Source organism: Mauremys reevesii, linkage group 12 (assembly GCF_016161935.1).
Source record: "Mauremys reevesii isolate NIE-2019 linkage group 12, ASM1616193v1, whole genome shotgun sequence".
Classification (NCBI taxonomy): domain Eukaryota; kingdom Metazoa; phylum Chordata; order Testudines; family Geoemydidae; genus Mauremys; species Mauremys reevesii.
The window spans coordinates 1,852,491-1,880,416 of record NC_052634.1 but is presented as its reverse complement, the minus strand read 5'-3'; the positions used below and the strand labels follow the sequence as shown (position 1 = coordinate 1,880,416).

The window sequence follows — 27,926 nt, the reverse complement described above, 5'->3', positions numbered from 1 at the left end:
CACTTTGACACGCCAGGAAAATGACTGCCCTGTAACCAGGGTGTAAGGTCTTCTTCCTCTCACGCTTAAACTAGGGGAGCCTTTTTGTGCCTGTGGCTGAGCGACCCCCCTTTAAGAAGGGTTGAGGTCTCTGTGGGTTTCAACTCCTGAGGGCCTAGCCTTTAAAATGCCCTGTGCCATTGACCTCTCCCTGTAAGAAGGGTGCAGGTCTCCCCTTTCTAGCTTGTCTTGGGCCGTTGGCACTCGCTGGGCAACGAGACCACCCTCTCCTGAGGCGGAGGTCTCTCCTTCACTGCGCTTTCGCTCTGGCCCATTGGAACGCCCCTGGCTTCAGGACCACCCTGTAAGGAGGTTTGGGTCTCCTTTGCCACGCCAATTAAGCCACAGGTCACTTTGACACGCAAGGAAAATGACTGCCCTGTAACCAGGGTGTAAGGTCTTCTTCCTCTCACGCTTAAACTAGGGAGCCTTTTTGTGCCTGTGGCTGAGCGACCCCCCTTTAAGAAGGGTTGAGGTTCTGTTTCTCTTAGTCACAGTAAAATCCCCCAGAATGATTTCTACTTGGCTTTTTTGAGATTTGAAGTGAAATCTTACTTGTGACCTATCCCGCTCATGGAACATGGTGTGGCGAAGGGCCGGCTGTAAGGGGATGGTGGAGGCCGTGGAAAATTCGCCCCTTTTCTCAAAAAAGCCAAGAAATGGCCCAACCATGCTAATGTCACAAAGTCTGGAAATAAACAGGTGAGGTTTGGGATACAGACCCTCACTTCCACGTAATCCTTCCTCAAGTCCTCTTGCCCTGCCCAATTTACACTGCTCAACCAACCACAACTTTGACCCTTTGTTTTCTTGTGCACAAGAAAGACACGGTTGGACTGATGAGTGTTAACTGTAGAGATTCGGACAGCTGCCTTAGTCGGGTCCGAATTCCAGGCCTTGCGTCTCTTTGCTGAGAGACAGAGGAGATTCCTAGGGCTATGTTTGAAGGGCTTGATGTGGCTCACGTGGTGTAGGTAGGTGTGGTGGTATTCAGAGCCGGCACGTGGGTGCACCTAACCCTACTAACAGGACTGCGTCACAAGGAAGAGGTGTCTTTTTTTCTGGTCAAGGTTACGGGGCACAAAGTTGTCATTTTCTTGGTGGGGTAGGAAGGTAAGTCGGGAAGGGTGTCGCTGAGGGATGGAGAATCGATTGGAAAGGGGAGACTCAGCAGGATCCCTCCCTTACCTGTTCATTTCCAGATCTTTTCACACCTTGGGGACTCCTCCCTTAAACAAGGGGGCGGGGGAGAGACTATTTTACTAAAGGAAGGGTGACCGTCCTGTAATCAGGGTTCAGGTCTCTTTCCCTTTTCTCCTCTCTGCATTGGCCCTCTTCATGCCAAGGTCTAAAGTCAGCTCCCTTTAACTAGGGTGTGGGTCTTTCCCTGCCTTTCACAAGAGAACACTGCCACTGAGAAGGTAGTTCTAAAAACCAGCCTCTTGAGAGGGTTCAGGGTTTCTCCTACTAGCTGGCCCATGTCCTCCTCACTCATTCACTCAGCCAAGCCAAAGCCAGCGTCCTCTGCATCCACCTGCAGCCGCGTTCCCGCCAAGCTCTCCTGCTCTCTGCCAGAGATCGGTGCCGAAAAGTAGGAATTAGGGTAATTTCCAGGTGGGGCGAGTACTTTGAAATCGTGCTGTTTACTGAGCCACATCTAACCCGCTTCACCTCTCTCTCTCTCTCTCTCCCCCTCTAGCAACTCAAAGGACAAAATGGACAAGACGACAGAAGCACCAAAGAAACCGCAGGAAGAGGGAAGACAAAGCCACGGCCAAAGGCTGAGTACACTGCACACACCGCACCCCTCTACCGAGGGCTGGGGATCGACACTTTGCCCCACACGCTTAATCCCCCTTGAAGTGCCCATTGAAAGGACCTCCCTGTAAACAGGGATCAAGGTCCATTCCTTGCCCACCAAAATGCTCTATGGGTCCCTTCCATAGCCGAGGCTGAGCGACCCCCCTTTAAGAAGGGTTGAGGTCTCTGTGGGTTTCAGCTCCTGAGGGCCTAGCCTTTAAAACGCCCTGTGCCATTGACCTCTCCCTGTAAGAAGGGTGCAGGTCTCCCCTTTCTAGCTTGTCTTGGGCCGTTGGCACTCGCTGGGCAACGAGACCACCCTCTCCTGAGGGACCGGTGGTCTCTCCTTCACTGCGCGTTTCGCTCTGGCCCATTGGAACGCCCCTGGCTTCGGGACCACCCTGTAAGGAGGGTTTGGGTCTCCTTTGCCACGCCAATTAAGCCACAGGTCACTTTGACACGCCAGGAAAATGACTGCCCTGTAACCAGGGTGTAAGGTCTTCTTCCTCTCACGCTTAAACTAGGGGAGCCTTTTTGTGCCTGTGGCTGAGCGACCCCCCTTTAAGAAGGGTTGAGGTCTCTGTGGGTTTCAACTCCTGAGGGCCTAGCCTTTAAAATGCCCTGTGCCATTGACCTCTCCCTGTAAGAAGGGTGCAGGTCTCCCCTTTCTAGCTTGTCTTGGGCCGTTGGCACTCGCTGGGCAACGAGACCACCCTCTCCTGAGGGAGGTCTCTCCTTCACTGCGCTTTCGCTCTGGCCCATTGGAACGCCCCTGGCTTGGGACCACCCTGTAAGGAGGTTTGGGTCTCCTTTGCCACGCCAATTAAGCCACAGGTCACTTTGACACGCCAGGAAAATGACTGCCCTGTAACCAGGGTGTAAGGTCTTCTTCCTCTCACGCTTAAACTAGGGAGCCTTTTTGTGCCTGTGGCTGAGCGACCCCCCTTTAAGAAGGGTTGAGGTCTCTGTGGGTTTCAACTCCTGAGGGCCTAGCCTTTAAAATGCCCTGTGCCATTGACCTCTCCCTGTAAGAAGGGTGCAGGTCTCCCCTTTCTAGCTTGTCTTGGGCCGTTGGCACTCGCTGGGCAACGAGACCACCCTCTCCTGAGGAACGGAGGTCTCTCCTTCACTGCGCTTTCGCTCTGGCCCATTGGAACGCCCCTGGCTTCAGGACCACCCTGTAAGGAGGGTTTGGGTCTCCTTTGCCACGCCAATTAAGCCACAGGTCACTTTGACACGCCAGGAAAATGACTGCCCTGTAACCAGGGTGTAAGGTCTTCTTCCTCTCACGCTTAAACTAGGGAGCCTTTTTGTGCCTGTGGCTGAGCGACCCCCTTTAAGAAGGGTTGAGGTCTCTGTGGGTTTCAACTCCTGAGGCCTAGCCTTTAAAATGCCCTGTGCCATTGACCTCTCCCTGTAAGAAGGGTGCAGGTCTCCCCTTTCTAGCTTGTCTTGGGCCGTTGGCACTCGCTGGGCAACGAGACCACCCTCTCCTGAGGAACGGAGGTCTCTCCTTCACTGCGCTTTCGCTCTGGCCCATTGGAACGCCCCTGGCTGGACCACCCTGTAAGGAGGTTTGGGTCTCCTTTGCCACGCCAATTAAGCCACAGGTCACTTTGACACGCCAGGAAAATGACTGCCCTGTAACCAGGGTGTAAGGTCTTCTTCCTCTCACGCTTAAACTAGGGAGCCTTTTTGTGCCTGTGGCTGAGCGACCCCCCTTTAAGAAGGGTTGAGGTTCTGTTTCTCTTAGTCACAGTAAAATCCCCCAGAATGATTTCTACTTGGCTTTTTTGAGATTTGAAGTGAAATCTTACTTGTGACCTATCCGCTCACATGGAACATGGTGTGGCGAAGGGCCGGCTGTAAGGGGATGGTGGAGGCCGTGGAAAATTCGCCCCTTTTCTCAAAAAGCCAAGAAATGGCCCAACCATGCTAATGTCACAAAGTCTGAAATAAACAGGTGAGGTTTGGGATACAGACCCGCACTTCCACGTAATCCTTCCTCAAGTCCTCTTGCCCTGCCCAATTTACACTGCTCAACCAACCACAACTTTGACCCTTTGTTTTCTTGTGCACAAGAAAGACAGTTGGACTGATGAGTGTTAACTGTAGAGATTCGGACAGCTGCCTTAGTCGGGTCCGATTCCAGGCCTGCGTCTCTTTGCTGAGAGACAGAGGAGATTCCTAGGGCTATGTTTGAAGGGCTTGATGTGGCTCACGTGGTGTAGGTAGGTGTGGTGGTATTCAGAGCCGGCACGTGGGTGCACCTAACCCTACTAACAGGACTACGTCACAAGGAAGAGGTGTCTTTTTTTCTGGTCAAGGTTACGGGGCACAAAGTTGTCATTTTCTTGGTGGGGTAGGAAGGTAAGTCGGGAAGGGTGTCGCTGAGGGATGGAGAATCGATTGGAAAGGGGAGACTCAGCAGGATCCCTCCCTTACCTGTTCATTTCCAGATCTTTTCACACCTTGGGGACTCCTCCCTTAAACAAGGGGGCGGGGGAGAGACTATTTTACTAAAGGAAGGGTGACCGTCCTGTAATCAGGGTTCAGGTCTCTTTCCCTTTTCTCCTCTCTGCATTGGCCCTCTTCATGCCAAGGTCTAAAGTCAGCTCCCTTTAACTAGGGTGTGGGTCTTTCCCTGCCTTTCACAAGAGAACACTGCCACTGAGAAGGTAGTTCTAAAAACCAGCCTCTTGAGAGGGTTCAGGGTTTCTCCTACTAGCTGGCCCATGTCCTCCTCACTCATTCACTCAGCCAAGCCAAAGCCAGCGTCCTCTGCATCCACCTGCAGCCGCGTTCCGCCGCAAGCTCTCCTGCTCTCTGCCAGAGATCGGTGCCGAAAAGTAGGAATTAGGGTAATTTCCAGGTGGGGCGAGTACTTTGAAATCGTGCTGTTTACTGAGCCACATCTAACCCGCTTCACCTCTCTCTCTCTCTCTCTCCTCTCCTCTAGCAACTCAAAGGACAAACTGGACAAGACGACAGAAGCACCAAAGAAACTGCAGGAAGAGGGAAGACAAAGCCACGGCCAAAGGCTGAGTACACTGCACACACACCCCTCTACCGAGGGCTGGGGATCGACACTTTGCCCCACACGCTTAATCCCCCTTGAGGTGCCCGTTGAAAGGACCTCCCTGTAAACAGGGATCAAGGTCCATTCCTTGCCCACCAAAATGCTCTATGGGTCCCTTCCATAGCCGAGGCTGAGCGACCCCCCTTTAAGAAGGGTTGAGGTCTCTGTGGGTTTCAGCTCCTGAGGGCCTAGCCTTTAAAACGCCCTGTGCCATTGACCTCTCCCTGTAAGAAGGGTGCAGGTCTCCCCTTTCTAGCTTGTCTTGGGCCGTTGGCACTCGCTGGGCAACGAGACCACCCTCTCCTGAGGGAACGGAGGTCTCTCCTTCACTGCGCTTTTCGCTCTGGCCCATTGGAACGCCCCTGGCTTCGGGACCACCCTGTAAGGAGGGTTTGGGTCTCCTTTGCCACGCCAATTAAGCCACAGGTCACTTTGACACGCCAGGAAATGACTGCCCTGTAACCAGGGTGTAAGGTCTTCTTCCTCTCATGCTTAAACTAGGGGAGCCTTTTTGTGCCTGTGGCTGAGCGACCCCCCTTTAAGAAGGGTTGAGGTTCTGTTTCTCTTAGTCACAGTAAAATCCCCCAGAATGATTTCTACTTGGCTTTTTTGAGATTTGAAGTGAAATCTTACTTGTGACCTATCCCGCTCACATGGAACATGGTGTGGCGAAGGGCCGGCTGTAAGGGGATGGTGGAGGCCGTGGAAAATTCGCCCCTTTTCTCAAAAAAGCCAAGAAATGGCCCAACCATGCTAATGTCACAAAGTCTGGAAATAAACAGGTGAGGTTTGGGATACAGACCCTCACTTCCACGTAATCCTTCCTCAAGTCCTCTTGCCCTGCCCAATTTACACTGCTCAACCAACCACAACTTTGACCCTTTGTTTTCTTGTGCACAAGAAAGACACAGTTGGACTGATGAGTGTTAACTGTAGAGATTCGGACAGCTGCCTTAGTCGGGTCCGAATTCCAGGCCTGCGTCTCTTTGCTGAGAGACAGAGGAGATTCCTAGGGCTATGTTAGAAGGGCTTGATGTGGCTCACGGGGTGTAGGTCGGTGTGGTGGTATTCAGAGCCGGCACGTGGGTGCACCTAATCCTACTAACAGGACTGCGTCACAAGGAAGAGGTGTCTTTTTCTGGTCAAGGTTACGGGCACAAAGTTGTCATTTTCTTGGTGGGGTAGGAAGGTAAGTCGGGAAGGGTGTCGCTGAGGGATGGAGAATCGATTGGAAAGGGGAGACTCAGCAGGATCCCTCCCTTACCTGTTCATTTCCAGATCTTTTCACACCTTGGGGACTCCTCCCTTAAACAAGGGGGCGGGGGAGAGACTATTTTACTAAAGGAAGGGTGACCGTCCTGTAATCAGGGTTCAGGTCTCTTTCCCTTTTCTCCTCTCTGCATTGGCCCTCTTCATGCCAAGGTCTAAAGTCAGCTCCCTTTAACTAGGGTGTGGGTCTTTCCCTGCCTTTCACAAGAGAACACTGCCACTGAGAAGGTAGTTCTAAAAACCAGCCTCTTGAGAGGGTTCAGGGTTTCTCCTACTAGCTGGCCCATGTCCTCCTCACTCATGCACTCAGCCAAGCCAAAGCCAGCGTCCTCTGCATCCACCTGCAGCCGCGTTCCGCCGCAAGCTCTCCTGCTCTCTGCCAGAGATCGGTGCCGAAAAGTAGGAATTAGGGTAATTTCCAGGTGGGGCGAGTACTTTGAAATCGTGCTGTTTACTGAGCCACATCTAACCCGCTTCACCTCTCTCTCTCTCTCTCTCCCCCTCTAGCAACTCAAAGGACAAAATGGACAAGACGACAGAAGCACCAAAGAAACTGCAGGAAGAGGGAAGACAAAGCCACGGCCAAAGGCTGAGTACACTGCACACACCGCACCCCTCTACCGAGGGCTGGGGATCGACACTTTGCCCCACACGCTTAATCCCCCTTGAAGTGCCCGTTGAAAGGACCTCCCTGTAAACAGGGATCAAGGTCCATTCCTTGCCCACCAAAATGCTCTATGGGTCCCTTCCATAGCCGAGGCTGAGCGACCCCCCTTTAAGAAGGGTTGAGGTCTCTGTGGGTTTCAGCTCCTGAGGGCCTAGCCTTTAAAACGCCCTGTGCCATTGACCTCTGCCTGTAAGAAGGGTGCAGGTCTCCCTTTCTAGCTTGTCTTGGGCCGTTGGCACTCGCTGGGCAACGAGACCACCCTCTCCTGAAGGAACGGAGGTCTCTCCTTCACTGCGCTTTTCGCTCTGGCCCATTGGAACGCCCCTGGCTTCGGGACCACCCTGTAAGGAGGGTTTGGGTCTCCTTTGCCACGCCAATTAAGCCACAGGTCACTTTGACACGCCAGGAAAATGACTGCCCTGTAACCAGGGTGTAAGGTCTTCTTCCTCTCACGCTTAAACTAGGGGAGCCTTTTTGTGCCTGTGGCTGAGCGACCCCCCTTTAAGAAGGGTTGAGGTCTCTGTGGGTTTCAACTCCTGAGGGCCTAGCCTTTAAAATGCCCTGTGCCATTGACCTCTCCCTGTAAGAAGGGTGCAGGTCTCCCCTTTCTAGCTTGTCTTGGGCCGTTGGCACTCGCTGGGCAACGAGACCACCCTCTCCTGAGGGAACGGAGGTCTCTCCTTCACTGCGCTTTTCGCTCTGGCCCATTGGAACGCCCCTGGCTTCGGGACCACCCTGTAAGGAGGGTTTGGGTCTCCTTTGCCACGCCAATTAAGCCACAGGTCACTTTGACACGCCAGGAAAATGACTGCCCTGTAACCAGGGTGTAAGGTCTTCTTCCTCTCACGCTTAAACTAGGGGAGCCTTTTTGTGCCTGTGGCTGAGCGACCCCCCTTTAAGAAGGGTTGAGGTTCTGTTTCTCTTAGTCACAGTAAAATCCCCCAGAATGATTTCTACTTGGCTTTTTTGAGATTTGAAGTGAAATCTTACTTGTGACCTATCCCGCTCACATGGAACATGGTGTGGCGAAGGGCCGGCTGTAAGGGGATGGTGGAGGCCGTGGAAAATTCGCCTTTTCTCAAAAAGCCAAGAAATGGCCCAACCATGCTAATGTCACAAAGTCTGAAATAAACAGGTGAGGTTTGGGATACAGACCCTCACTTCCACGTAATCCTTCCTCAAGTCCTCTTGCCCTGCCCAATTTACACTGCTCAACCAACCACAACTTTGACCCTTTGTTTTCTTGTGCACAAGAAAGACACGGTTGGACTGATGAGTGTTAACTGTAGAGATTCGGACAGCTGCCTTAGTCGGGTCCGAATTCCAGGCCTTGCGTCTCTTTGCTGAGAGACAGAGGAGATTCCTAGGGCTATGTTTGAAGGGCTTGATGTGGCTCACGTGGTGTAGGTAGGTGTGGTGGTATTCAGAGCCGGCACGTGGGTGCACCTAACCCTACTAACAGGACTACGTCACAAGGAAGAGGTGTCTTTTTTTCTGGTCAAGGTTACGGGGCACAAAGTTGTCATTTTCTTGGTGGGGTAGGAAGGTAAGTCGGGAAGGGTGTCGCTGAGGGATGGAGAATCGATTGGAAAGGGGAGACTCAGCAGGATCCCTCCCTTACCTGTTCATTTCCAGATCTTTTCACACCTTGGGGACTCCTCCCTTAAACAAGGGGGCGGGGGAGAGACTATTTTACTAAAGGAAGGGTGACCGTCCTGTAATCAGGGTTCAGGTCTCTTTCCCTTTTCTCCTCTCTGCATTGGCCCTCTTCATGCCAAGGTCTAAAGTCAGCTCCCTTTAACTAGGGTGTGGGTCTTTCCCTGCCTTTCACAAGAGAACACTGCCACTGAGAAGGTAGTTCTAGAAACCAGCCCCTTGAGAGGGTTCAGGGTTTCTCCTACTAGCTGGCCCATGTCCTCCTCACTCATGCACTCAGCCAAGCCAAAGCCAGCGTCCTCTGCATCCACCTGCAGCCGTTCGCCGCAGCTCTCCTGCTCTCTGCCAGAGATCGGTGCCGAAAAGTAGGAATTAGGGTAATTTCCAGGTGGGGCGAGTACTTTGAAATCGTGCTGTTTACTGAGCCACATCTAACCCGCTTCACCTCTCTCTCTCTCTCTCTCACTCTCCCTCTAGCAACTCAAAGGACAAACTGGACAAGACGACAGAAGCACCAAAGAAACTGCAGGAAGAGGGAAGACAAAGCCACGGCCAAAGGCTGAGTACACTGCACACACCGCACCCCTCTACCGAGGGCTGGGGATCGACACTTTGCCCCACACGCTTAATCCCCCTTGAGGTGCCCGTTGAAAGGACCTCCCTGTAAACAGGGATCAAGGTCCATTCCTTGCCCACCAAAATGCTCTATGGGTCCCTTCCATAGCCGAGGCTGAGCGACCCCCCTTTAAGAAGGGTTGAGGTCTCTGTGGGTTTCAGCTCCTGAGGGCCTAGCCTTTAAAACGCCCTGTGCCATTGACCTCTCCCTGTAAGAAGGGTGCAGGTCTCCCCTTTCTAGCTTGTCTTGGGCCGTTGGCACTCGCTGGGCAACGAGACCACCCTCTCCTGAGGGAACGGAGGTCTCTCCTTCACTGCGCTTTTCGCTCTGGCCCATTGGAACGCCCCTGGCTTCGGGACCACCCTGTAAGGAGGGTTTGGGTCTCCTTTGCCACGCCAATTAAGCCACAGGTCACTTTGACACGCCAGGAAAATGACTGCCCTGTAACCAGGGTGTAAGGTCTTCTTCCTCTCATGCTTAAACTAGGGGAGCCTTTTTGTGCCTGTGGCTGAGCGACCCCCCTTTAAGAAGGGTTGAGGTTCTGTTTCTCTTAGTCACAGTAAAATCCCCCAGAATGATTTCTACTTGGCTTTTTTGAGATTTGAAGTGAAATCTTACTTGTGACCTATCCCGCTCACATGGAACATGGTGTGGCGAAGGGCCGGCTGTAAGGGGATGGTGGAGGCCGTGGAAAATTCGCCCCTTTTCTCAAAAAAGCCAAGAAATGGCCCAACCATGCTAATGTCACAAAGTCTGGAAATAAACAGGTGAGGTTTGGGATACAGACCCTCACTTCCACGTAATCCTTCCTCAAGTCCTCTTGCCCTGCCCAATTTACACTGCTCAACCAACCACAACTTTGACCCTTTGTTTTCTTGTGCACAAGAAAGACACGGTTGTACTGATGAGTGTTAACTGTAGAGATTCGACAGCTGCCTTAGTCGGGTCCGAATTCCAGGCCTTGCGTCTCTTTGCTGAGAGACAGAGGAGATTCCTAGGGCTATGTTTGAAGGGCTTGATGTGGCTCACGTGGTGTAGGTAGGTGTGGTGGTATTCAGAGCCGGCACGTGGGTGCACCTAATCCTACTAACAGGACTGCGTCACAAGGAAGAGGTGTCTTTTTTTCTGGTCAAGGTTACGGGGCACAAAGTTGTCATTTTCTTGGTGGGGTAGGAAGGTAAGTCGGGAAGGGTGTCGCTGAGGATGGAGAATCGATTGGAAAGGAGACTCAGCAGGATCCCTCCTTACCTGTTCATTTCCAGATCTTTTCACACCTTGGGGACTCCTCCCTTAAACAAGGGGGCGGGGGAGAGACTATTTTACTAAAGGAAGGGTGACCGTCCTGTAATCAGGGTTCAGGTCTCTTTCCCTTTTCTCCTCTCTGCATTGGCCCTCTTCATGCCAAGGTCTAAAGTCAGCTCCTTTAACTAGGGTGTGGGTCTTTCCCTGCCTTTCACAAGAGAACACTGCCACTGAGAAGGTAGTTCTAAAAACCAGCCTCTTGAGAGGGTTCAGGGTTTCTCCTACTAGCTGGCCCATGTCCTCCTCACTCATGCACTCAGCCAAGCCAAAGCCAGCGTCCTCTGCATCCACCTGCAGCCGTTCGCCGCAAGCTCTCCTGGTCTCTGCCAGAGATCGGTGCCGAAAAGTAGGAATTAGGGTAATTTCCAGGTGGGGCGAGTACTTTGAAATCGTGCTGTTTACTGAGCCACATCTAACCCGCTTCACCTCTCTCTCTCTCTCTCTCCCCCTCTAGCAACTCAAAGGACAAAATGGACAAGACGACAGAAGCACCAAAGAAACTGCAGGAAGAGGGAAGACAAAGCCACGGCCAAAGGCTGAGTACACTGCACACACCGCACCCCTCTACCGAGGGCTGGGGATCGACACTTTGCCCCACGCAATCCCCTTGAAGTGCCCGTTGAAAGGACCTCCCTGTAAACAGGGATCAAGGTCCATTCCTTGCCCACCAAAATGCTCTATGGGTCCCTTCCATAGCCGAGGCTGAGCGACCCCCCTTTAAGAAGGGTTGAGGTCTCTGTGGGTTTCAGCTCCTGAGGGCCTAGCCTTTAAAACGCCCTGTGCCATTGACCTCTGCCTGTAAGAAGGGTGCAGGTCTCCCCTTTCTAGCTTGTCTTGGGCCGTTGGCACTCGCTGGGCAACGAGACCACCCTCTCCTGAGGGAACGGAGGTCTCTCCTTCACTGCGCTTTTCGCTCTGGCCCATTGGAACGCCCCTGGCTTCGGGACCACCCTGTAAGGAGGGTTTGGGTCTCCTTTGCCACGCCAATTAAGCCACAGGTCACTTTGACACGCCAGGAAAATGACTGCCCTGTAACCAGGGTGTAAGGTCTTCTTCCTCTCACGCTTAAACTAGGGGAGCCTTTTTGTGCCTGTGGCTGAGCGACCCCCTTTAAGAAGGGTTGAGGTCTCTGTGGGTTTCAACTCCTGAGGCCTAGCCTTTAAAATGCCCTGTGCCATTGACCTCTCCCTGTAAGAAGGGTGCAGGTCTCCCCTTTCTAGCTTGTCTTGGGCCGTTGGCACTCGCTGGGCAACGAGACCACCCTCTCCTGAGGGAACGGAGGTCTCTCCTTCACTGCGCTTTTCGCTCTGGCCCATTGGAACGCCCCTGGCTTCGGGACCACCCTGTAAGGAGGGTTTGGGTCTCCTTTGCCACGCCAATTAAGCCACAGGTCACTTTGACACGCCAGGAAAATGACTGCCCTGTAACCAGGGTGTAAGGTCTTCTTCCTCTCACGCTTAAACTAGGGGAGCCTTTTTGTGCCTGTGGCTGAGCGACCCCCCTTTAAGAAGGGTTGAGGTTCTGTTTCTCTTAGTCACAGTAAAATCCCCCAGAATGATTTCTACTTGGCTTTTTTGAGATTTGAAGTGAAATCTTACTTGTGACCTATCCCGCTCACATGGAACATGGTGTGGCGAAGGGCCGGCTGTAAGGGGATGGTGGAGGCCGTGGAAAATTCGCCCCTTTTCTCAAAAAAGCCAAGAAATGGCCCAACCATGCTAATGTCACAAAGTCTGGAAATAAACAGGTGAGGTTTGGGATACAGACCCTCACTTCCACGTAATCCTTCCTCAAGTCCTCTTGCCCTGCCCAATTTACACTGCTCAACCAACCACAACTTTGACCCTTTGTTTTCTTGTGCACAAGAAAGACAGTTGGACTGATGAGTGTTAACTGTAGAGATTCGGACAGCTGCCTTAGTCGGGTCCGAATTCCAGGCCTGCGTCTCTGTGCTGAGAGACAGAGGAGATTCCTAGGGCTATGTTTGAAGGGCTTGATGTGGCTCACGTGGTGTAGGTAGGTGTGGTGGTATTCAGAGCCGGCACGTGGGTGCACCTAACCCTACTAACAGGACTGCGTCACAAGGAAGAGGTGTCTTTTTTTCTGGTCAAGGTTACGGGGCACAAAGTTGTCATTTTCTTGGTGGGGTAGGAAGGTAAGTCGGGAAGGGTGTCGCTGAGGGATGGAGAATCGATTGGAAAGGGGAGACTCAGCAGGATCCCTCCCTTACCTGTTCATTTCCAGATCTTTTCACACCTTGGGGACTCCTCCCTTAAACAAGGGGGCGGGGGAGAGACTATTTTACTAAAGGAAGGGTGACCGTCCTGTAATCAGGGTTCAGGTCTCTTTCCCTTTTCTCCTCTCTGCATTGGCCCTCTTCATGCCAAGGTCTAAAGTCAGCTCCCTTTAACTAGGGTGTGGGTCTTTCCCTGCCTTTCACAAGAGAACACTGCCACTGAGAAGGTAGTTCTAAAAACCAGCCTCTTGAGAGGGTTCAGGGTTTCTCCTACTAGCTGGCCCATGTCCTCCTCACTCATTCACTCAGCCAAGCCAAAGCCAGCGTCCTCTGCATCCACCTGCAGCCGTTCCGCCGCAAGCTCTCCTGCTCTCTGCCAGAGATCGGTGCCGAAAAGTAGGAATTAGGGTAATTTCCAGGTGGGGCGAGTACTTTGAAATCGTGCTGTTTACTGAGCCACATCTAACCCGCTTCACCTCTCTCTCTCTCTCTCTCTCACTCTCCCTCTAGCAACTCAAAGGACAAACTGGACAAGACGACAGAAGCACCAAAGAAACTGCAGGAAGAGGGAAGACAAAGCCACGGCCAAGGCTGACACACACTGCACACCCTCTACCGAGGGCTGGGGATCGACACTTTGCCCCACACGCTTAATCCCCCTTGAGGTGCCCGTTGAAAGGACCTCCCTGTAAACAGGGATCAAGGTCCATTCCTTGCCCACCAAAATGCTCTATGGGTCCCTTCCATAGCCGAGGCTGAGCGACCCCCCTTTAAGAAGGGTTGAGGTCTCTGTGGGTTTCAGCTCCTGAGGGCCTAGCCTTTAAAACGCCCTGTGCCATTGACCTCTCCCTGTAAGAAGGGTGCAGGTCTCCTTTCTAGCTTGTCTTGGGCCGTTGGCACTCGCTGGGCAACGAGACCACCCTCTCCTGAGGAACGGAGGTCTCTCCTTCACTGCGCTTTCGCTCTGGCCCATTGGAACGCCCTGGCTTCAGGACCACCCTGTAAGGAGGGTTTGGGTCTCCTTTGCCACGCCAATTAAGCCACAGGTCACTTTGACACGCCAGGAAAATGACTGCCCTGTAACCAGGGTGTAAGGTCTTCTTCCTCTCATGCTTAAACTAGGGAGCCTTTTTGTGCCTGTGGCTGAGCGACCCCCCTTTAAGAAGGGTTGAGGTTCTGTTTCTCTTAGTCACAGTAAAATCCCCCAGAATGATTTCTACTTGGCTTTTTTGAGATTTGAAGTGAAATCTTACTTGTGACCTATCCCGCTCACATGGAACATGGTGTGGCGAAGGGCCGGCTGTAAGGGGATGGTGGAGGCCGTGGAAAATTCGCCCCTTTTCTCAAAAAAGCCAAGAAATGGCCCAACCATGCTAATGTCACAAAGTCTGGAAATAAACAGGTGAGGTTTGGGATACAGACCCTCACTTCCACGTAATCCTTCCTCAAGTCCTCTTGCCCTGCCCAATTTACACTGCTCAACCAACCACAACTTTGACCCTTTGTTTTCTTGTGCACAAGAAAGACACGGTTGGACTGATGAGTGTTAACTGTAGAGATTCGGACAGCTGCCTTAGTCGGGTCCGAATTCCAGGCCTTGCGTCTCTTTGCTGAGAGACAGAGGAGATTCCTAGGGCTATGTTTGAAGGGCTTGATGTGGCTCACGTGGTGTAGGTAGGTGTGGTGGTATTCAGAGCCGGCACGTGGGTGCACCTAATCCTACTAACAGGACTGCGTCACAAGGAAGAGGTGTCTTTTTCTGGTCAAGGTTACGGGCACAAAGTTGTCATTTTCTTGGTGGGGTAGGAAGGTAAGTCGGGAAGGGTGTCGCTGAGGATGGAGAATCGATTGGAAAGGGAGACTCAGCAGGATCCTCCCTTACCTGTTCATTTCCAGATCTTTTCACACCTTGGGGACTCCTCCCTTAAACAAGGGGCGGGGAGAGACTATTTTACTAAAGGAAGGGTGACCGTCCTGTAATCAGGGTTCAGGTCTCTTTCCCTTTTCTCCTCTCTGCATTGGCCCTCTTCATGCCAAGGTCTAAAGTCAGCTCCCTTTAACTAGGGTGTGGGTCTTTCCCTGCCTTTCACAAGAGAACACTGCCACTGAGAAGGTAGTTCTAAAACCAGCCTCTTGAGAGGGTTCAGGGTTTCTCCTACTAGCTGGCCCATGTCCTCCTCACTCATGCACTCAGCCAAGCCAAAGCCAGCGTCCTCTGCATCCACCTGCAGCCGCGTTCCGCCGCAAGCTCTCCTGCTCTCTGCCAGAGATCGGTGCCGAAAAGTAGGAATTAGGGTAATTTCCAGGTGGGGCGAGTACTTTGAAATCGTGCTGTTTACTGAGCCACATCTAACCCGCTTCACCTCTCTCTCTCTCTCTCTCCCCCTCTAGCAACTCAAAGGACAAAATGGACAAGACGACAGAAGCACCAAAGAAACCGCAGGAAGAGGGAAGACAAAGCCACGGCAAAGGCTGAGTACACTGCACACACCGCACCCCTCTACCGAGGGCTGGGGATCGACACTTTGCCCCACACGCAATCCCCTTGAAGTGCCCGTTGAAAGGACCTCCCTGTAAACAGGGATCAAGGTCCATTCCTTGCCCACCAAAATGCTCTATGGGTCCCTTCCATAGCCGAGGCTGAGCGACCCCCCTTTAAGAAGGGTTGAGGTCTCTGTGGGTTTCAGCTCCTGAGGGCCTAGCCTTTAAAACGCCCTGTGCCATTGACCTCTGCCTGTAAGAAGGGTGCAGGTCTCCCCTTTCTAGCTTGTCTTGGGCCGTTGGCACTCGCTGGGCAACGAGACCACCCTCTCCTGAGGGAACGGAGGTCTCTCCTTCACTGCGCTTTTCGCTCTGGCCCATTGGAACGCCCCTGGCTTCGGGACCACCCTGTAAGGAGGGTTTGGGTCTCCTTTGCCACGCCAATTAAGCCACAGGTCACTTTGACACGCCAGGAAAATGACTGCCCTGTAACCAGGGTGTAAGGTCTTCTTCCTCTCACGCTTAAACTAGGGGAGCCTTTTTGTGCCTGTGGCTGAGCGACCCCCCTTTAAGAAGGGTTGAGGTCTCTGTGGGTTTCAACTCCTGAGGGCCTAGCCTTTAAAATGCCCTGTGCCATTGACCTCTCCCTGTAAGAAGGGTGCAGGTCTCCCCTTTCTAGCTTGTCTTGGGCCGTTGGCACTCGCTGGGCAACGAGACCACCCTCTCCTGAGGGAACGGAGGTCTCTCCTTCACTGCGCTTTTCGCTCTGGCCCATTGGAACGCCCCTGGCTTCGGGACCACCCTGTAAGGAGGGTTTGGGTCTCCTTTGCCACGCCAATTAAGCCACAGGTCACTTTGACACGCCAGGAAAATGACTGCCCTGTAACCAGGGTGTAAGGTCTTCTTCCTCTCACGCTTAAACTAGGGGAGCCTTTTTGTGCCTGTGGCTGAGCGACCCCCCTTTAAGAAGGGTTGAGGTTCTGTTTCTCTTAGTCACAGTAAAATCCCCAGAATGATTTCTACTTGGCTTTTTTGAGATTTGAAGTGAAATCTTACTTGTGACCTATCCACTCACATGGAACATGGTGTGGCGAAGGGCCGGCTGTAAGGGGATGGTGGAGGCCGTGGAAAATTCGCCCCTTTTCTCAAAAAAGCCAAGAAATGGCCCAACCATGCTAATGTCACAAAGTCTGGAAATAAACAGGTGAGGTTTGGGATACAGACCCTCACTTCCACGTAATCCTTCCTCAAGTCCTCTTGCCCTGCCCAATTTACACTGCTCAACCAACCACAACTTTGACCCTTTGTTTTCTTGTGCACAAGAAAGACAGTTGGACTGATGAGTGTTAACTGTAGAGATTCGGACAGCTGCCTTAGTCGGGTCCGAATTCCAGGCCTGCGTCTCTTTGCTGAGAGACAGAGGAGATTCCTAGGGCTATGTTTGAAGGGCTTGATGTGGCTCACGTGGTGTAGGTAGGTGGTGGTATTCAGAGCCGGCACGTGGGTGCACCTAACCCTACTAACAGGACTGCGTCACAAGGAAGAGGTGTCTTTTTCTGGTCAAGGTTACGGGGCACAAAGTTGTCATTTTCTTGGTGGGGTAGGAAGGTAAGTCGGGAAGGGTGTCGCTGAGGGATGGAGAATCGATTGGAAAGGGGAGACTCAGCAGGATCCCTCCCTTACCTGTTCATTTCCAGATCTTTTCACACCTTGGGACTCCTCCCTTAAACAAGGGGCGGAGGAGAGACTATTTTACTAAAGGAAGGGTGACCGTCCTGTAATCAGGGTTCAGGTCTCTTTCCTTTTCTCCTCTCTGCATTGGCCCTCTTCATGCCAAGGTCTAAAGTCAGCTCCTTTAACTAGGGTGTGGGTCTTTCCCTGCCTTTCACAAGAGAACACTGCCACTGAGAAGGTAGTTCTAAAAACCAGCCTCTTGAGAGGGTTCAGGGTTTCTCCTACTAGCTGGCCCATGTCCTCCTCACTCATGCACTCAGCCAAGCCAAAGCCAGCGTCCTCTGCATCCACCTGCAGCCGCGTTCCGCCGCAAGCTCTCCTGGTCTCTGCCAGAGATCGGTGCCGAAAAGTAGGAATTAGGGTAATTTCCAGGTGGGGCGAGTACTTTGAAATCGTGCTGTTTACTGAGCCACATCTAACCCGCTTCACCTCTCTCTCTCTCTCTCTCCCCCTCTAGCAACTCAAAGGACAAAATGGAGAAGACGACAGAAGCACCAAAGAAACCGCAGGAAGAGGGAAGACAAAGCCACGGCCAAAGGCTGAGTACACTGCACACACCGCACCCCTCTACCGAGGGCTGGGGATCGACACTTTGCCCCACACGCTTAATCCCCCTTGAAGTGCCCATTGAAAGGACCTCCCTGTAAACAGGGATCAAGGTCCATTCCTTGCCCACCAAAATGCTCTATGGGTCCCTTCCATAGCCGAGGCTGAGCGACCCCCCTTTAAGAAGGGTTGAGGTCTCTGTGGGTTTCAGCTCCTGAGGGCCTAGCCTTTAAAATGCCCTGTGCCATTGACCTCTCCCTGTAAGAAGGGTGCAGGTCTCCCCTTTCTAGCTTGTCTTGGGCCGTTGGCACTCGCTGGGCAACGAGACCACCCTCTCCTGAGGGAACGGAGGTCTCTCCTTCACTGCGCTTTTCGCTCTGGCCCATTGGAACGCCCCTGGCTTCGGGACCACCCTGTAAGGAGGGTTTGGGTCTCCTTTGCCACGCCAATTAAGCCACAGGTCACTTTGACACGCCAGGAAAATGACTGCCCTGTAACCAGGGTGTAAGGTCTTCTTCCTCTCACGCTTAAACTAGGGGAGCCTTTTTGTGCCTGTGGCTGAGCGACCCCCCTTTAAGAAGGGTTGAGGTTCTGTTTTTCTTAGTCACAGTAAAATCCCCCAGAATGATTTCTACTTGGCTTTTTTGAGATTTGAAGTGAAATCTTACTTGTGACCTATCCCGCTCACATGGAACATGGTGTGGCGAAGGGCCGGCTGTAAGGGGATGGTGGAGGCCGTGGAAAATTCGCCCCTTTTCTCAAAAAAGCCAAGAAATGGCCCAACCATGCTAATGTCACAAAGTCTGGAAATAAACAGGTGAGGTTTGGGATACAGACCCTCACTTCCACGTAATCCTTCCTCAAGTCCTCTTGCCCTGCCCAATTTACACTGCTCAACCAACCACAACTTTGACCCTTTGTTTTCTTGTGCACAAGAAAGACAGTTGGACTGATGAGTGTTAACTGTAGAGATTCGGACAGCTGCCTTAGTCGGGTCCGAATTCCAGGCCTTGCGTCTCTTTGCTGAGAGACAGAGGAGATTCCTAGGGCTATGTTTGAAGGGCTTGATGTGGCTCACGTGGTGTAGGTAGGTGTGGTGGTATTCAGAGCCGGCACGTGGGTGCACCTAACCCTACTAACAGGACTGCGTCACAAGGAAGAGGTGTCTTTTTTTCTGGTCAAGGTTACGGGGCACAAAGTTGTCATTTTCTTGGTGGGGTAGGAAGGTAAGTCGGGAAGGGTGTCGCTGAGGGATGGAGAATCGATTGGAAAGGGGAGACTCAGCAGGATCCCTCCCTTACCTGTTCATTTCCAGATCTTTTCACACCTTGGGGACTCCTCCCTTAAACAAGGGGGCGGGGGAGAGACTATTTTACTAAAGGAAGGGTGACCGTCCTGTAATCAGGGTTCAGGTCTCTTTCCCTTTTCTCCTCTCTGCATTGGCCCTCTTCATGCCAAGGTCTAAAGTCAGCTCCCTTTAACTAGGGTGTGGGTCCTTCCCGGCCTTTCACAAGAGAACACTGCCACTGAGAAGGTAGTTCTAAAAACCAGCCTCTTGAGAGGGTTCAGGGTTTCTCCTACTAGCTGGCCCATGTCCTCCTCACTCATGCACTCAGCCAAGCCAAAGCCAGCGTCCTCTGCATCCACCTGCAGCCGCGTTCCGCCGCAAGCTCTCCTGCTCTCTGCCAGAGATCGGTGCCGAAAAGTAGGAATTAGGGTAATTTCCAGGTGGGGCGAGTACTTTGAAATCGTGCTGTTTACTGAGCCACATCTAACCCTCTTCACCTCTCTCTCTCTCTCTCTCTCACTCTCCCTCTAACAACTCAAAGGACAAACTGGACAAGACGACAGAAGCACCAAAGAAACTGCAGGAAGAGGGAAGACAAAGCCACGGCCAAAGGCTGAGTACACTGCACACACCCCACCCCTCTACCGAGGGCTGGGGATCGACACTTTGCCCCACACGCTTAATCCCCCTTGAGGTGCCCGTTGAAAGGACCTCCCTGTAAACAGGGATCAAGGTCCATTCCTTGCCCACCAAAATGCTCTATGGGTCCCTTCCATAGCCGAGGCTGAGCGACCCCGCTTTAAGAAGGGTTGAGGTCTCTGTGGGTTTCAGCTCCTGAGGGCCTAGCCTTTAAAACGCCCTGTGCCATTGACCTCTCCCTGTAAGAAGGGTGCAGGTCTCCCCTTTCTAGCTTGTCTTGGGCCGTTGGCACTCGCTGGGCAACGAGACCACCCTCTCCTGAGGGAACGGAGGTCTCTCCTTCACTGCGCTTTTCGCTCTGGCCCATTGAACGCCCCTGGCTTCGGGACCACCCTGTAAGGAGGGTTTGGGTCTCCTTTGCCACGCCAATTAAGCCACAGGTCACTTTGACACGCCAGGAAAATGACTGCCCTGTAACCAGGGTGTAAGGTCTTCTTCCTCTCACGCTTAAACTAGGGGAGCCTTTTTGTGCCTGTGGCTGAGCGACCCCCCTTTAAGAAGGGTTGAGGTCTCTGTGGGTTTCAACTCCTGAGGGCCTAGCCTTTAAAATGCCCTGTGCCATTGACCTCTCCCTGTAAGAAGGGTGCAGGTCTCCCTTTCTAGCTTGTCTTGGGCCGTTGGCACTCGCTGGGCAACGAGACCACCCTCTCCTGAGGGAACGGAGGTCTCTCCTTCACTGCGCTTTTCGCTCTGGCCCATTGGAACGCCCCTGGCTTCGGGACCACCCTGTAAGGAGGGTTTGGGTCTCCTTTGCCACGCCAATTAAGCCACAGGTCACTTTGACACGCCAGGAAAATGACTGCCCTGTAACCAGGGTGTAAGGTCTTCTTCCTATCACGCTTAAACTAGGGGAGCCTTTTTGTGCCTGTGGCTGAGCGACCCCCCTTTAAGAAGGGTTGAGGTCTCTGTGGGTTTCAACTCCTGAGGGCCTAGCCTTTAAAATGCCCTGTGCCATTGACCTCTCCCTGTAAGAAGCGTGCAGGTCTCCTTTCTAGCTTGTCTTGGGCCGTTGGCACTCGCTGGGCAACGAGACCACCCTCTCCTGAGGGAACGGAGGTCTCTCCTTCACTGCGCCGCCTGGCCCATTGGAACGCCCCTGGCTTCGGGACCACCCTGTAAGGAGGGTTTGGGTCTCCTTGCCACGCCAATTAAGCCACAGGTCACTTTGACACGCCAGGAAAATGACTGCCCTGTAACCAGGGTGTAAGGTCTTCTTCCTCTCATGCTTAAACTAGGGAGCCTTTTTGTGCCTGTGGCTGAGCGACCCCTTTAAGAAGGGTTGAGGTTCTGTTTCTCTTAGTCACAGTAAAATCCCCCAGAATGATTTCTACTTGGCTTTTTTGAGATTTGAAGTGAAATCTTACTTGTGACCTATCCCGCTCACATGGAACATGGTGTGGCGAAGGGCCGGCTGTAAGGGGATGGTGGAGGCCGTGGAAAATTCGCCCCTTTTCTCAAAAAAGCCAAGAAATGGCCCAACCATGCTAATGTCACAAAGTCTGGAAATAAACAGGTGAGGTTTGGGATACAGACCCTCACTTCCACGTAATCCTTCCTCAAGTCCTCTTGCCCTGCCCAATTTACACTGCTCAACCAACCACAACTTTGACCCTTTGTTTTCTTGTGCACAAGAAAGACACGGTTGGACTGATGAGTGTTAACTGTAGAGATTCGGACAGCTGCCTTAGTCGGGTCCGAATTCCAGGCCTTGGGTCTCTTTGCTGAGAGACAGAGGAGATTCCTAGGGCTATGTTTGAAGGGCTTGATGTGGCTCATGTGGTGTAGGTGTGGTGGTATTCAGAGCCGGCACGTGGGTGCACCTAACCCTACTAACAGGACTGCGTCACAAGGAAGAGGTGTCTTTTTTTCTGGTCAAGGTTACGGGGCACAAAGTTGTCATTTTCTTGGTGGGGTAGGAAGGTAAATCGGGAAGGGTGTCGCTGAGGGATGGAGAATCGATTGGAAAGGAGACTCAGCAGGATCCTCCCTTACCTGTTCATTTCCAGATCTTTTCACACCTTGGGGACTCCTCCCTTAAACAAGGGGGCGGGGGAGAGACTATTTTACTAAAGGAAGGGTGACCGTCCTGTAATCAGGGTTCAGGTCTCTTTCCCTTTTCTCCTCTCTGCATTGGCCCTCTTCATGCCAAGGTCTAAAGTCAGCTCCCTTTAACTAGGGTGTGGGTCTTTCCCTGCCTTTCCCAAGAGAACACTGCCACTGAGAAGGTAGTTCTACAAACGAGCCCCTTGAGAGGGTTCAGGGTTTCTCCTACTAGCTGGCCCATGTCCTCCTCACTCATGCACTCAGCCAAGCCAAAGCCAGCGTCCTCTGCATCCACCTGCAGCCGCGTTCCGCCGCAAGCTCTCCTGCTCTCTGCCAGAGATCGGTGCCGAAAAATAGGAATTAGGGTAATTTCCAGGTGGGGCGAGTACTTTGAAATCGTGCTGTTTACTGAGCCACATCTAACCCGCTTCACCTCTCTCTCTCTCTCTCTCCCCCTCTAGCAACTCAAAGGACAAAATGGACAAGACGACAGAAGCACCAAAGAAACTGCAGGAAGAGGGAAGACAAAGCCACGGCCAAAGGCTGAGTACACTGCACACACCGCACCCCTCTACCGAGGGCTGGGGATCGACACTTTGCCCCACACGCTTAATCCCCCTTGAAGTGCCCGTTGAAAGGACCTCCCTGTAAACAGGGATCAAGGTCCATTCCTTGCCCACCAAAATGCTCTATGGGTCCCTTCCATAGCCGAGGCTGAGCGACCCCCCTTTAAGAAGGGTTGAGGTCTCTGTGGGTTTCAGCTCCTGAGGGCCTAGCCTTTAAAATGCCCTGTGCCATTGACCTCTGCCTGTAAGAAGGGTGCAGGTCTCCCCTTTCTAGCTTGTCTTGGGCCGTTGGCACTCGCTGGGCAACGAGACCACCCTCTCCTGAGGGAACGGAGGTCTCTCCTTCACTGCGCTTTCGCCTGGCCCATTGCTCTGGCCCATTGGAACGCCCTGGCTTCGGGACCACCCTGTAAGGAGGGTTTGGGTCTCCTTTGCCACGCCAATTAAGCCACAGGTCACTTTGACACGCCAGGAAAATGACTGCCCTGTAACCAGGGTGTAAGGTCTTCTTCCTCTCACGCTTAAACTAGGGGAGCCTTTTTGTGCCTGTGGCTGAGCGACCCCCCTTTAAGAAGGGTTGAGGTTCTGTTTCTCTTAGTCACAGTAAAATCCCCCAGAATGATTTCTACTTGGCTTTTTTGAGATTTGAAGTGAAATCTTACTTGTGACCTATCCCGCCACATGGAACATGGTGTGGCGAAGGGCCGGCTGTAAGGGGATGGTGGAGGCCGTGGAAAATTCGCCCCTTTTCTCAAAAAAGCCAAGAAATGGCCCAACCATGCTAATGTCACAAAGTCTGGAAATAAACAGGTGAGGTTTGGGATACAGACCCTCACTTCCACGTAATCCTTCCTCAAGTCCTCTTGCCCTGCCCAATTTACACTGCTCAACCAACCACAACTTTGACCCTTTGTTTTCTTGTGCACAAGAAAGACACGGTTGGACTGATGAGTGTTAACTGTAGAGATTCGGACAGCTGCCTTAGTCGGGTCCGAATTCCAGGCCTTATGCCTCTTTGCTGAGAGACAGAGGAGATTCCTAGGGCTATGTTTGAAGGGCTTGATGTGGCTCACGTGGTGTAGGTAGGTGTGGTGGTATTCAGAGCCGGCACGTGGGTGCACCTAACCCTACTAACAGGACTGCGTCACAAGGAAGAGGTGTCTTTTTCTGGTCAAGGTTACGGGCACAAAGTTGTCATTTTCTTGGTGGGGTAGGAAGGTAAGTCGGGAAGGGTGTCGCTGAGGGATGGAGAATCGATTGGAAAGGGGAGACTCAGCAGGATCCCTCCCTTACCTGTTCATTTCCAGATCTTTTCACACCTTGGGGACTCCTCCCTTAAACAAGGGGGCGGGGGAGAGACTATTTTACTAAAGGAAGGGTGACCGTCCTGTAATCAGGGTTCAGGTCTCTTTCCCTTTTCTCCTCTCTGCATTGGCCCTCTTCATGCCAAGGTCTAAAGTCAGCTCCCTTTAACTAGGGTGTGGGTCTTTCCCTGCCTTTCACAAGAGAACACTGCCACTGAGAAGGTAGTTCTAAAAACCAGCCTCTTGAGAGGGTTCAGGGTTTCTCCTACTAGCTGGCCCATGTCCTCCTCACTCATTCACTCAGCCAAGCCAAAGCCAGCGTCCTCTGCATCCACCTGCAGCCGCGTTCCGCCGCAAGCTCTCCTGCTCTCTGCCAGAGATCGGTGCCGAAAAGTAGGAATTAGGGTAATTTCCAGGTGGGGCGAGTACTTTGAAATCGTGCTGTTTACTGAGCCACATCTAACCCGCTTCACCTCTCTCTCTCTCCCCCCCCCTCTAGCAACTCAAAGGACAAAATGGACAAGACGACAGAAGCACCAAAGAAACCGCAGGAAGAGGGAAGACAAAGCCACGGCCAAAGGCTGAGTACACTGCACACACCGCACCCCTCTACCGAGGGCTGGGGATCGACACTTTGCCCCACACGCTTAATCCCCCTTGAAGTGCCCATTGAAAGGACCTCCCTGTAAACAGGGATCAAGGTCCATTCCTTGCCCACCAAAATGCTCTATGGGTCCCTTCCATAGCCGAGGCTGAGCGACCCCCCTTTAAGAAGGGTTGAGGTCTCTGTGGGTTTCAGCTCCTGAGGGCCTAGCCTTTAAAACGCCCTGTGCCATTGACCTCTCCCTGTAAGAAGGGTGCAGGTCTCCCCTTTCTAGCTTGTCTTGGGCCGTTGGCACTCGCTGGGCAACGAGACCACCCTCTCCTGAGGGAACGGAGGTCTCTCCTTCACTGCGCTTTTCGCTCTGGCCCATTGGAACGCCCCTGGCTTCGGGACCACCCTGTAAGGAGGGTTTGGGTCTCCTTTGCCACGCCAATTAAGCCACAGGTCACTTTGACACGCCAGGAAAATGACTGCCCTGTAACCAGGGTGTAAGGTCTTCTTCCTCTCACGCTTAAACTAGGGGAGCCTTTTTGTGCCTGTGGCTGAGCGACCCCCCTTTAAGAAGGGTTGAGGTCTCTGTGGGTTTCAACTCCTGAGGGCCTAGCCTTTAAAATGCTCTGTGCCATTGACCTCTCCCTGTAAGAAGGGTGCAGGTCTCCCCTTTCTAGCTTGTCTTGGGCCGTTGGCACTCGCTGGGCAACGAGACCACCCTCTCCTGAGGGAACGGAGGTCTCTCCTTCACTGCGCTTTTCGCTCTGGCCCATTGGAATGCCCCTGGCTTCGGGACCACCCTGTAAGGAGGGTTTGGGTCTCCTTTGCCACGCCAATTAAGCCACAGGTCACTTTGACACGCCAGGAAAATGACTGCCCTGTAACCAGGGTGTAAGGTCTTCTTCCTCTCACGCTTAAACTAGGGGAGCCTTTTTGTGCCTGTGGCTGAGCGACCCCCCTTTAAGAAGGGTTGAGGTTCTGTTTCTCTTAGTCACAGTAAAATCCCCCAGAATGATTTCTACTTGGCTTTTTTGAGATTTGAAGTGAAATCTTACTTGTGACCTATCCCGCTCACATGGAACATGGTGTGGCGAAGGGCCGGCTGTAAGGGGATGGTGGAGGCCGTGGAAAATTCGCCCCTTTTCTCAAAAAAGCCAAGAAATGGCCCAACCATGCTAATGTCACAAAGTCTGGAAATAAACAGGTGAGGTTTGGGATACAGACCCTCACTTCCACGTAATCCTTCCTCAAGTCCTCTTGCCCTGCCCAATTTACACTGCTCAACCAACCACAACTTTGACCCTTTGTTTTCTTGTGCACAAGAAAGACACGGTTGGACTGATGAGTGTTAACTGTAGAGATTCGGACAGCTGCCTTAGTCGGGTCCGAATTCCAGGCCTTGCGTCTCTTTGCTGAGAGACAGAGGAGATTCCTAGGGCTATGTTTGAAGGGCTTGATGTGGCTCACGTGGTGTAGGTAGGTGTGGTGGTATTCAGAGCCGGCACGTGGGTGCACCTAACCCTACTAACAGGACTGCGTCACAAGGAAGAGGTGTCTTTTTTTCTGGTCAAGGTTACGGGGCACAAAGTTGTCATTTTCTTGGTGGGGTAGGAAGGTAAGTCGGGAAGGGTGTCGCTGAGGGATGGAGAATCGATTGGAAAGGGGAGACTCAGCAGGATCCCTCCCTTACCTGTTCATTTCCAGATCTTTTCACACCTTGGGGACTCCTCCCTTAAACAAGGGGGCGGAGGAGAGACTATTTTACTAAAGGAAGGGTGACCGTCCTGTAATCAGGGTTTAGGTCTCTTTCCCTTTTCTCCTCTCTGCATTGGCCCTCTTCATGCCAAGGTCTAAAGTCAGCTCCCTTTAACTAGGGTGTGGGTCTTTCCCTGCCTTTCACAAGAGAACACTGCCACTGAGAAGGTAGTTCTAAAAACCAGCCTCTTGAGAGGGTTCAGGGTTTCTCCTACTAGCTGGCCCATGTCCTCCTCACTCATTCACTCAGCCAAGCCAAAGCCAGCGTCCTCTGCATCCACCTGCAGCCGCGTTCCGCCGCAAGCTCTCCTGCTCTCTGCCAGAGATCGGTGCCGAAAAGTAGGAATTAGGGTAATTTCCAGGTGGGGCGAATACTTTGAAATCGTGCTGTTTACTGAGCCACATCTAACCCGCTTCACCTCTCTCTCTCTCTCTCTCCCCCCCCCTCTAGCAACTCAAAGGACAAAATGGACAAGACGACAGAAGCACCAAAGAAACCGCAGGAAGAGGGAAGACAAAGCCACGGCCAAAGGCTGAGTACACTGCACACACCGCACCCCTCTACCGAGGGCTGGGGATCGACACTTTGCCCCACACGCTTAATCCCCCTTGAAGTGCCCATTGAAAGGACCTCCCTGTAAACAGGGATCAAGGTCCATTCCTTGCCCACCAAAATGCTCTATGGGTCCCTTCCATAGCCGAGGCTGAGCGACCCCCCTTTAAGAAGGGTTGAGGTCTCTGTGGGTTTCAGCTCCTGAGGGCCTAGCCTTTAAAACGCCCTGTGCCATTGACCTCTCCCTGTAAGAAGGGTGCAGGTCTCCCCTTTCGAGCTTGTCTTGGGCCGTTGGCACTCGCTGGGCAACGAGACCACCCTCTCCTGAGGGAACGGAGGTCTCTCCTTCACTGCGCTTTCGCTCTGGCCCATTGGGCGCCCCTGGCTTCGGGACCACCCTGTAAGGAGGTTTGGGTCTCCTTTGCCACGCCAATTAAGCCACAGGTCACTTTGACACGCCAGAAAATGACTGCCCTGTAACCAGGGTGTAAGGTCTTCTTCCTCTCACGCTTAAACTAGGGGAGCCTTTTTGTGCCTGTGGCTGAGCGACCCCCCTTTAAGAAGGGTTGAGGTCTCTGTGGGTTTCAACTCCTGAGGGCCTAGCCTTTAAAATGCTCTGTGCCATTGACCTCTCCTGTAAGAAGGGTGCAGGTCTCCCCTTTCTAGCTTGTCTTGGGCCGTTGGCACTCGCTGGGCAACGAGACCACCCTCTCCTGAGGGAACGGAGGTCTCTCCTTCACTGCGCTTTTCGCTCTGGCCCATTGGAACGCCCCTGGCTTCGGGACCACCCTGTAAGGAGGGTTTGGGTCTCCTTTGCCACGCCAATTAAGCCACAGGTCACTTTGACACGCCAGGAAAATGACTGCCCTGTAACCAGGGTGTAAGGTCTTCTTCCTCTCACGCTTAAACTAGGGGAGCCTTTTTGTGCCTGTGGCTGAGCGACCCCCCTTTAAGAAGGGTTGAGGTCTCTGTGGGTTTCAACTCCTGAGGGCCTAGCCTTTAAAATGCCCTGTGCCATTGACCTCTCCCTGTAAGAAGGGTGCAGGTCTCCTTTCTAGCTTGTCTTGGGCCGTTGGCACTCGCTGGGCAACGAGACCACCCTCTCCTGAGGGAACGGAGGTCTCTCCTTCACTGCGCTTTTCGCTCTGGCCCATTGGAACGCCCCTGGCTTCGGGACCACCCTGTAAGGAGGGTTTGGGTCTCCTTTGCCACGCCAATTAAGCCACAGGTCACTTTGACACGCCAGGAAAATGACTGCCCTGTAACCAGGGTGTAAGGTCTTCTTCCTCTCACGCTTAAACTAGGGGAGCCTTTTTGTGCCTGTGGCTGAGCGACCCCCCTTTAAGAAGGGTTGAGGTTCTGTTTCTCTTAGTCACAGTAAAATCCCCCAGAATGATTTCTACTTGGCTTTTTTGAGATTTGAAGTGAAATCTTACTTGTGACCTATCCCGCTCACATGGAACATGGTGTGGCGAAGGGCCGGCTGTAAGGGGATGGTGGAGGCCGTGGAAAATTCGCCCCTTTTCTCAAAAAAGCCAAGAAATGGCCCAACCATGCTAATGTCACAAAGTCTGGAAATAAACAGGTGAGGTTTGGGATACAGACCCTCACTTCCACGTAATCCTTCCTCAAGTCCTCTTGCCCTGCCCAATTTACACTGCTCAACCAACCACAACTTTGACCCTTTGTTTTCTTGTG

General features: G+C 52.7%; 1 protein-coding gene and 2 long non-coding RNA genes across 8 annotated transcripts in view; 2 read left to right on the top strand and 1 right to left on the bottom strand.

Annotated features, from left to right (window-relative positions):
• DSCAML1 (DS cell adhesion molecule like 1) overlaps positions 1-27,926 on the bottom strand; it is a 349,813-nt gene that overhangs the window by 69,839 nt on the left and 252,048 nt on the right. The window lies entirely within an intron of this gene.
• On the top strand, positions 15,222-21,116 carry LOC120375799. 2 transcript variants are annotated; one of them, XR_005586782.1, is made up of 4 exons: positions 15,222-16,122; positions 17,620-18,013; positions 19,921-20,313; positions 20,697-21,116. It is a non-coding gene; the product is annotated as an uncharacterized LOC120375799 (long non-coding RNA). The 2 variants fall into 2 exon arrangements; XR_005586783.1 differs by lacking the exons at positions 19,921-20,313; positions 20,697-21,116 and adding an exon at positions 19,528-19,718.
• LOC120375798 lies at positions 22,440-26,395 on the top strand. 2 transcript variants are annotated; one of them, XR_005586781.1, is made up of 3 exons: positions 22,440-22,603; positions 24,108-26,026; positions 26,127-26,394. It is a non-coding gene; the product is annotated as an uncharacterized LOC120375798 (long non-coding RNA). The 2 variants fall into 2 exon arrangements; XR_005586780.1 differs by lacking the exon at positions 22,440-22,603 and adding an exon at positions 23,211-23,730 and having other exon boundaries at positions 23,825-26,026; positions 26,127-26,395.